The 10489-nt window shown below is 42.7% G+C and overlaps 1 protein-coding gene across 3 annotated transcripts in view; it reads right to left on the reverse strand.

Moving 5' to 3' along the window:
- The window catches only part of FLI1 (Fli-1 proto-oncogene, ETS transcription factor), a 122756-nt gene that overhangs the window by 102700 nt on the left and 9567 nt on the right, over positions 1–10489 (reverse strand). The window lies entirely within an intron of this gene.

Here is a 10489-nt window from a genome sequence, read left to right on the forward strand (position 1 = left end):
AACTGGAGCTCAAGTTAGCCCTTTTCGATGGTTTCCTTTTAACCTTGCAAAACATTCCCTTCTTTGTGTTTTCTATAAGCCCCCAATCTGTTTTTTTTTTAAACATATTATAGTTTGTGTATATGTGTGTATGTGTGTATAAGTGAAAGAACATGAGAAGGAAAGTAAGAGTTAGAACAAGAGAGAAAAGGGAGAGGGTAAAGGAGGATGAGTTGTCAAGGCAAAGAATATGCTATTCTCTACTGAGCTACAAAACTCTCTTTTTTATCATCTTGTTAGCTTATTAAAGTCCAGTAAAACCTGTTGGTTTTATGCTTGCCTGCTGTCCAGTACACCTGCTAGCAAAGTTGGGCAGGGACTCCTTCCTGGGGAAAATACAGAGCTTAGGAACTTCTTGAGCAAAGAGTGGTAGAGAATTGAGATATGCCATGAATCTGACCATTGCAGGCTAAGGGTGGGGTAACTTAGACTAAAGGGCATGACAAACAACAACAAAGCCGACATGGTAGATGGGTTCGATTTGAAGCCTAAACTTCATGGAAGTATGTGTCAATCTGGCAGTGTATCACTGTGGCTAAGCTCTAAGAGCTTTGTAGGCAAACAGGATTAGGTTCAAATCATTGCTTTTTCACTTTATACCTTTATGACCTTGGGTATGTTACTCCACCTCTCCAAAACGGAAGTGATACATACATCATAAGGTTGGTACAAGGATCAAAGTTCGGTATGTCTATAAGCTTCACACAGATATTGGCACATAGTAAGAACTAAAGAAATAGCTTTTTTCCTTCTTATAATTCTGATTGCTCCTCCTTCCTCCTCATTGCTATCCCTCCTTAGATGGAAGATGAGTTACCCTTAAGAGGCTCTTGATCTTAAGAAGTAGAGAAAGACAGGCCTTAGGTAGAGCCATTGGGGTTCATGTAAAATAGTGGGTGATACAGTTTCAAACTGAATTGGGGCCTTTCGGGGTTGACTGTTTTTGCCCATAGCATAGCACCACTTCCTGTTTTAAGAAGAAGAAAAAAAAAGCCTTCCAGAAAACTCATTAAGAGGCTCAAAATTCTTCTTGGACATCAAATAAGTCCTCAGAATATCGTTTTTTTAAGAATTAAGTGTAAATGAATCAAAACCAGACGAATTCAATTTCCCTTCAATTAAACAGGATTTTTTAAAAGTCCAGGGGAAAGGCGCTTGGGGCCAAATGTGTTTTGGGTTTTAAATGAGACCAAATTTTGGAAAAGAGTGTAAGACCCCATAGTAGAATGAGGTCCCTATTCTTAGTTTTCATTAATGCAAAGGGATTAGCACAGCTCCAGTGTCACTTGGTAATAAAAACAACCAGCTCACAGAAAGTCACAAAGCACCTCCTAAGAGCCCCAGGCTTCAACTGGCCTCAAAGATCACTCTAGAATTTAGCCCCAAGATTGTGGAGAAGAGCCATATGGGCCCAGATCGAACTTCTATGAGAGGCTCAGTCATCCATGCCCCCAAATAAGAAATGTTTTTAAAGACTGCCAGTGATCAGTTTTATAAGCATGGTTGCTGAAAGGAAAATTTGAAATTATGCCCTCACTGTATACACAAGAAAACATTTAGCATGAGAAATTTTACATGAATTCTGAAGGACTGAAGTGACTTGCCTAAGACCCTATTGTTCATTTCCGGCAGAGCTGGAGCTCTGGATTAGGTCTCTGGATCTTAGGTTGGACAATTTTTCTCTATGTTTACTATAAAGTGGGACCCAAAAGTCTCTGAAATCAGCACATTTGGGTTAGAATGCTTTTTTTTTTATGTCCGCTTTAAAAAAAAATTAGAAAAGAATATGTACTAGTGATTTAAAAAATCAAAGACTACCTAAGTTTATAGTATAAAAAATAAAAGTCTATTTCTCCCTTCCCAGAGGCAACCACTGTCAATAGCCTCTTGTATATTCTTTTAGAAACTGTCTATACACAATCACACATATATGTGAGTGCTTTGGGTTTTTTCACTTTTTTTTTTTTTTTTTTTTTACAAAAATGGGACCACACATTTTGTAACTTGCTTTTTTCCATGTGACAATATATCCTAAGGATATTTCTAAATCAGTGTGTATAGACAATTGATTTAATTCCATAAAACAGTTGCATGGTATTATAAGCATCTTCCATAATGTATTTAACAGGTCCCCTGTTGAGGAATGTTTAGATTCTTTCCAATTTTTTGTCATTAGGATAGTACAATAAACATCATGCATATATCTTTCATGTCTGACTGAACATATCTGGAACCTAAATTTTTAGAAATTGGACTTGTTATCTAATTTCTATAAATATTTAAGATCTCAGTTGATGTTTCCTGTCAGCGTATGCTCCAGAATGACTGTACCAAGCTAGACTCCCACCCATAAGGTAAGAGAGTGACATTTCCCCTTACTCTTTCTAACATGAGGCATTATTAAGCTGTTTTAGTCTTTGCTATACTGCACTTATAGGTGATAAATGTTGGGATTTCATGATTTTCATTTGAATATCGTTTGGCACATGCTTGAAATTATTTTCATATGTCTATTGGCCGTTTGTACTTCTTTTTCTAGCATTGTCTATCATAGCATTTTTGCCTATCTGGTCTTTCTTCTGCTATCTGGTCTTTCTTTTTCTTATTAGCTTATAAGAAATCTAGTATTCTAGGATGTTTGCTTTTTCTTTTATGTCTGAGAAATATTCTTCCTCAGTTTCTCATTTATCTTTGCACTTGCTTTGTGGTATTTTTGTCTGTGTTAAAATATACATAGAGGTACTACAGCTGAGAAAGAGAGAATAAGAAGAAGTCCTTTCTTTAGCCAAAGCCCTGGTTTTCCAAAAATGTCCATACAACAGACTAGTATCACCAAGAGTGAAGGGGCAGTGAAAATTATAAGCTGGATATTACCCTTGGGAAAATGTGCCTACATTTCTTTATATTAAAAAGCCACAAATAAGGATTCTCCCATTGAGTGCTGCTGTTTTTGGAATCTCCAACAATCAGAGCCTAAAATCTGAAAGCAGAGAAAGCTCTATTCTCTAGAAGTTTGGAAGAAATATGATAAGCATCTTGCTCTTGTTCATTTACGTGGGATTCTGTTGAGAATTGTGCCTGCCTGTATTATTCAGTCTGGGATTGAACGAAGAAACGAATGAATATGAATTATGTGATGAATGCCTAAGAGGCAAAATGACCCTTCAGGCATAAGCATTTAGATCTAACTACATGCATTCATACGGACTGTAACAGCATTAACTTAAAGACAACTCACAAGCTGAGTAATTTTACAATAATAACTTTTCACATTTCTGCAACATGAACAATAGTGCAAAATCGTTCATTCTCAGACGCCTTCACACCTAAAATCAATGAACACCCATATATTCAGACCCAACAACTGCTACTGGAATGTTAAATTTCAGTAGACACGTGAAACCCACACATGTCTGGAAACGCAAGGTTAGAGCTCCCATGGCACCTGTAATTCTGGCCTCTTGCATGTATGCACTGAGATGTGACATAAGGTCTTTCATTACCTTGGACACATAGCACCGTCTGAGTAAATGGGCCCTGGTGTTGTGAAAACATTTCAGTTTTCGAGTCTACATTCTCTAGGAGGCAACATGAAAAATTTACACACTCTGGGATTTTGATCATGAGCTACATGGCAGATACACTGTTCCCCAAAGATGGGAACTATCTTAAAAATGTCAGCATTTTGGTTCATTTTTGTAGGTATAAGCGATTTGGAAGCTGCTGTATAGTGGAACTGAATGATCTGTAAATGCATCTGAACGCTTCATCTCTGATCCTGCTTGGAATGACGGTGATAACTGTCTCTGATGTACCTGGGTGAAATTTCAGCATGAGGTGATGGGCACAACCAAACTATTAAAGTATGTCAGACCTGTTTGACTTTCCATTGAAATTTGATTTGAGTCTCAGGGAAACAACCTTTCCTTTTGTCTCTTCTCAATTATGATCTGCTGACTCATTCTCAAAAGGAACTAAAGTTGTACCCCGGGATGGAGTGCACAATTGAAATGATGGCTGGTTTCTAGAACACTGAGACAGAAGACACATTTAAATGAGTGAAAGGAAAATCACATTTTTATGAGCTTTGGCAAAATGGAATTTCTCCTCCTTTCCCCGACTCCATATTTAATAAACAGACATCTTTAAAGACAGCTGAAATCATGGTCTGGTTGCCTGAGCCTATCACAGGCTGTCTAATCCTGTTGACTATTCACTTCTTGAGGCCTCTGACAAGTGATGGAGCCATTCTCTTCTCCATTTCCTAAGGAGTTGGATGAGGATAGGAAGGATTCCATTCCTAAGAGATTTGTACAGCTGTGTTGGTCATCCCTCTATTCAAAATTCTATTTCTCCTTTCTATACCTTTTTGTTACGGTATTGAAGGTCCTCCAGAATCCAATTGTACCCAACCTTTTCACTTCTACTTTTTCCTTCATATGCATCCCCCACCCACCACCTCACCAAAGTATTCCGATTTCTGAGAAAGCCCCTGAACCATATATTCTTGTGCAAGTCCTGCCCATCCTTTGTGGCCAGGCTCCAGGTCCACCTGTGCTAAGAAGCCATGTGGCGGGTGGGTATAGAAAAAGCAAGTATTCTGGAATCGGAAACTATGGGGTCTCAACCCGCCTCTAGGCTCAAAATCCATCAGCTGTCATCTTAGATAACTTATCTAACCAACCTGAACTGTCATTTCTCCCATCCAAAATGGAGCCATGATGCCATTATCTCCCATAGGACTGTTGTGAGGATTAATTACGAGGGTTTACGTAGATGTGCTTTGTAAATAAAAGGGGCTATATAAATAACCATTGACGTTAGGTCTTTCTGTGTCTCTCCAGTTGAAATTGCTCTTTCCTTCCTGAGGCTAGCATAACACTTACTACATTCCGCTGTGCACACACATGGCTTATCCTCTTGCTCTGTCTCCAGAACAGCAGCCCTTTTGACACTGGTATTATATCTTGACCATACTTTGTTACCCTGCATTACAGTCATGCGAAAGACTTTACTGATTTGCATGGTTACATTAATATGGCTGGCATCAGTTAATATGGCTGGCATCAGTTTATGATGCCAATGAGGCTAAGGTTATAGATCCCCATAAAGCCAGCTGGCTTCACACAGAAAAGGGCTATTCCATAGATTGTCTAATTCTGTCATAATTCCATGATATTGGCACTAAGGGTGACAATATGGGATAGAAAAATCCCATCCATTGCCTCTGGGAAACATCTCAAAGTACATAGGCTATTGATGTTGGGTCTATTAGGTCAATAGAAGAATCAGAGTGACATCACTTAGTAATACCATCCCACCGATGAACTGAGACATGAATGGGATGAGCACTATAGATATAAATCATTAAAGCAACAGAAAAATGAAGCAGAATATAGTCTTCTGCAAGGAAAACACACCTGCATAGATCTGAGGTTACTAAAAAAGCTATTATTCTGGTTGATGATTTTGTGAAATTGTGTGTGTGTGTGTGTGTGTACATGGTGACTGATGTCCTTTAGCCTTCTCAATTTGTCATGAAATAACAAGCCAAAGATAGAAAGACAGTTTTAACTACAAGCCAAAAAAAGAAAGTCATGTTATTCAAAACAAAACAAAAACATTATTCTAGACATACATAATGTAGCTAATTGTCTAAAATGAATGAAAATAGTAGATTTTCAATTCTTACTCTAGGTAATCAGTCCCTAATCTGAAAACCTGTCTATCAAGCTTCAGAAAGAATAAGACTTTTTTCAGAGAAGACTAGGATGGCCTGAGGATTGATTTACAATTTGAGGATATTTTTTGAAGTTTGAGGTAGGATAAAGGCCTCAGTCTATTAGAAATCCTGCCTGCTGATTCATCATCATAAAAATTTTCCCAACTTTTTTTTTTTTTTTTGCTGGGGCAACTCAGTACTAGCATTAGACTAATGCTACATTTCTAGAAAACAGACTTGGTTTAAATCAATCACTTTGTAAAACCTGATGCCAAGCTAACTAGTTGACCCCAAATAGAAGTAGACTTTGAAATCTGAAATCTCACTTAAGGTAGTTGTTATTTAAGACCTACTTATCACACAGCCTGAAAGATGTGTCTGCAAGTTATATTGTAATGCATCTGTAGATATTTTGCTGAAAGAGTCAAATATTCAATTATTAAAGGAATTGAAATAGGAATTCAGTCCACCTGCCCCCAGTCTGTAGAGGGGCCTATTGGCTATTAAAGTAAAACTATGTATTTTTTGTTGTCTTCTGGTAACAGAGACCTTGTTTGTGTATAGGAAAAGAAAGATTTATTTTGAAAAAAAAAGCTATGTAAAAATCCTATCTGAGGGATGCCTGGGTGGTTCAGTGGTTGAGCGTCTGCCTTGGCTCGGGTCGTGATCTGTGATCCTGGGGTCTCTAATGAATCAATAAATAAATAATCTTAAAAAATATTTTAAAAGTGCTACCTGAAAATTTGGAATTTTTTAAAAACCACGGACATAATTCAGGATGGCAATAACACATTTTTCATTAAATAACAGAAATGTCTTTGGTTCCAAGTGCCATATTCTTTATAGCTTTTCTTTTAAAGGCTTCTCTCTCTGTACTTCCCTGTCTGCCTCTATCTCTCACACACATTATCTCCGGGATTCTATAATTCATGATATTTAACAAAAGCAAGTGAAATCTTCACGGGGTGGTGGAAAGAACACTAGCCGGAGGGTTAGGATTCCTGAATCCTCCTCTTGACTCTGTCAGGAGTTAGTTGTGCCATCTTAGGTAGGCGAAATAACTAGAAATAACTATTGGAAATAGTTATATACATATACATTATGTATGTCTAATTGAAATAACTCTGGTCCTCAGTTTCTCCACCCAGAGAATGAGCATATGGAGCTCCATCATCCCTAAAGTTCTCAAGTTGCAAACCCATAAGCTTGAATGTGAATGGCAGCAGGAGCAGAAGGAAGATTGTCATAGGAATTCGCCAACAAAACGCGATTCACCATAAATAATCACCTGAGGGAGGTAGTTCTATGTGGTCACGGGGACAGAGAAACTGTCTGACAAAGTGCTGCCTTGCCTGAAGTTCTCAAGAGTCCAGGCGGTAGGAAGGTGGGAAGGTGGTGTGCAAGGGAGGCAATTCACTCTTCAAAGTAAAGGCAGCATCCTATATTGAGGACAGGAGTAGAGTCTTTGCTCCCAGGGCTCCTCACTCTGCTGCCTTCTATTCAGATACCATCTCTGTTTCCCGACTGGATAAACGCTGTCCTGTGAGCCATCATCTACCTTCCTGGCCCTGTCTGCCACGCACACTCTGCTGGCTCTCAGGGCCCAGAGGTGACTTCAAACTCTCTTTCCCCCTTTGTTCTTGCATCATTTAGGGGATTGTCTAGTGCTGTATAGCTCCCCAAGGTAAAGGATGAAAACTCATAGTATCTCTGCTCCATTGTGACTCCATGTGAAGCATCCTCCCTGACCATCCTGGCTGACACAGGCACATCACTTTCTAATCCTCTAACCTGCTTTATGGATCTTTAGAAGGTGTGTCAGCTCCAGACACAGAATTATTTATTTACGTGTCTGCTACCTCTATGAGAGTATATATTCCAGGAGGGCTTTGATACCTGTTTCATTCTCAACACAGAAAGCAGAGCCTTGGACCATAGCAGACACATAATTAATATCGGTTGAATTAATAAAATACGGATTATGGCACATCCAGACCATATGTGATCTAATGCTCTAACCAGGTGATCCCCACAAGCCCCTATTCCCCAAGGAGAAATTCAACCAATGCACGTTCAACGAAGGTCCCAGAGTTCATTTAATCCTCACTGTGATTTCTGGCCCATTTGACAGGTGAGAAAACTGACATTCAAAGAGCTGAAGCGTCTTGCAGGAGGACGCACAGCAACTGAGTAGCAGCTGAGAATGAACTCAGGTCTTCTGACTTGAGTCCACCATGCACGTCCCTGTTTCGTTCACCATGTCTGCTTCTGCGCTGATTGCTTCCCCGTCTTTAATGGCACCATGTGCACTGAATCAAGCTTTGATAGATGGGATACTTAGACTCAATTGAACTGCCTAGAACTAAGATGCAGGTTTTGAAACCAGGTCATCGCTGGAGCAGCAACCAGTATCACGCGATTGTCAACACTGATAATATCACTGTGGGGAGCAGGGGTGGGGTAGGTGTTGTTTAATATCGCAGGTTAAACAACAAAGAGGGGAATGGCTCCTGAAAATTTTGGTATTGCCAACGTGATGCTCAGAGGCTTCCCAGGAGACATTCTTGGAAAGAAGAGAACATGACGCAGAAGGACTTAGAACAAGGGCCGCAAGATTAGGATTGGGAAATCACACGGAGTTGTGCAAATTATGCACAAAATAAAAGGCTTCTGCAAAGAAATCCAGACCTCCCTGGCATCCTGGACTACATGCCTCCTGAGGGCTGAGACCCATAGGGATTTTGAAATATAGACATGCCTCAGATTTGAAGAAGAAACATGTCAGGTACATAAAAATCACATTCCAGAATCACTCAAAGATGAATTGTCAAGGTCACTCAAACTGGGAACACATTCTAGATCTGTCTGCGGACCTCAATCTGTACAGAACTGGATTCCATGGACAGGCAGGTACGTGTCCTTAGAAGAGCATATATGCGTGGTATTTTAGGAACAGAGGACTGGAAAGATACCACTGTGGAGGTAATTGAGTCCCACTTTCATTTGTACAAAGATTTTGAAGTTCAAACAGGTTTCATGGACTCTGCATGCTCACGGGAGAGTCTAGACATCCACTGGCCTCCCCTTGTCCACTGTCCCCTCCAAACACAGTGTTGGAACCATCGCAGGAAAAGGGTCTAGGAACCTCCAGATCCAAAGGTCACACAGCGACAGGAAACTGTGGCTTTCACACAATTTAAATACCGAAGTGCACACTAACAACTCAATCCTTCAGCATTTGGGGGGACTGAAGTCCCTCGGGACTTGAAAAGCACTGCTCTGTGGTTGGGTCTGCCTAGTGGGGTCACCTGGGTGAGAGACAGGGGTGCTCTGAGCAGGGTTTGGAGGGACCCATGGGCTCCCCCCACCCACATGAAAAGGAAGGCCTTCACTTCCATCCTCACACGAAGCGCTGGGGTCCTGGTCTAAGCCTGCCATGCCAATCCCTGTGTGTGTCTCTAAAGAGGTTAGCACATCCTGGGTACACAGACCACAGCTTCCTCCATTTGCTCAGGGCCTTAGAGGTCTGAGTATCATGGAGATATTGCTTCACTTCTCCTTAGGGTGTCCACATCGAGACCCTGGAGCCATCTTACCACCCTTCCGGATCAGAGGGAGTGCTTCTGGGTAAGTGGCAAGTATCCTAAGTGTGGGTGGGGGGCGGGTGTTTCTAGAGCGGAGCATCCTTTTACCAAACCAGGGATACACAAGACACCACCAGCAGGCACACACCAGCACCAAGAGAAACAGGCATGACGGGCCAGTGGCCACCTCCACCCTGGCCAGAGGCACGCTGGCCCCTCACCCCCTCACACTTGAAACTGGAGGAACCCAGACTCACGCAGGCTCCCCTTAACCCAGTACAATCAGTTATCTCATCTCCAGATTTTCAAGTTCCTTCTGTTGGTGCCTTTTACCTAAGTCAGCATGTTTCAGACTTTCCGAAAAAAACCTTAGAAAATAAAAACCACGACTCCACCCGAATGATAAAAATCTCTTAAATTCTCCAAGCACAACATCTTAGTCTCCTCTGAGCTCAGCCCCCAGCGAGCCAGCGATCGAGCCGTTGATGCCTCTGGGTTCTGGGGAATGGCGGGCTGGGCCGGTCCCCACTCACCAGCCTAATAGTTTTTCCAGACTGAGCCCTGCTTGGTGTTGCGGGACAGCCTGGAAGCCGACTCCCGGTCCCATTCATTCCTCTCGGTCCTCGGAGGTCAGTCACCTTAGGGGGTGTCCCTCCTCTCTGCTCCTGGTCCCACTTCCCGCTTCCAGGAGGAGCCAGGCAAGCAACAGCCCTCGAGTCTGATGCGAAACCCAGACCCTCATCCATCCCTCTGGGCTGCATTTTGCACCTTAGAGCCGGGCGTGAGGTGTGGGGTGAGGATGCGGGGGTGGGGTGGGGGTGGATTTGCAGGGCGGGCGCGGGGGCCGCGGGCTCGGCCGGGCGCGGGACCCTCTCTGGGCAGCCCGCGGAGCGCTCCCGGGGGCGCAGAGCCGGCCCGGGGCGCGGGGCAGCGGCGCAGAGCCGGACGCAGAGCCGGACGCGGAGGGGTCCCCTGCCCGCGGCGGAGCGCCGGGGCGGGCCCGTCAGTCCGGGGGAGGCGCAGAGCCCGGCAGCACCAGTACCAAGAGGAAGGGAAACCAGCCCGCGCTGACATGTAAACAGGCACTTCCAAGTGGAGCAGCCCGCGCAGACGGACTCCCAAGCACGCTCACTTGCACCCCGAC

The sequence above is a fragment of the Canis lupus genome, chromosome 5, assembly GCF_011100685.1.
Source record: "Canis lupus familiaris isolate Mischka breed German Shepherd chromosome 5, alternate assembly UU_Cfam_GSD_1.0, whole genome shotgun sequence".
NCBI lineage: Eukaryota > Metazoa > Chordata > Mammalia > Carnivora > Canidae > Canis > Canis lupus.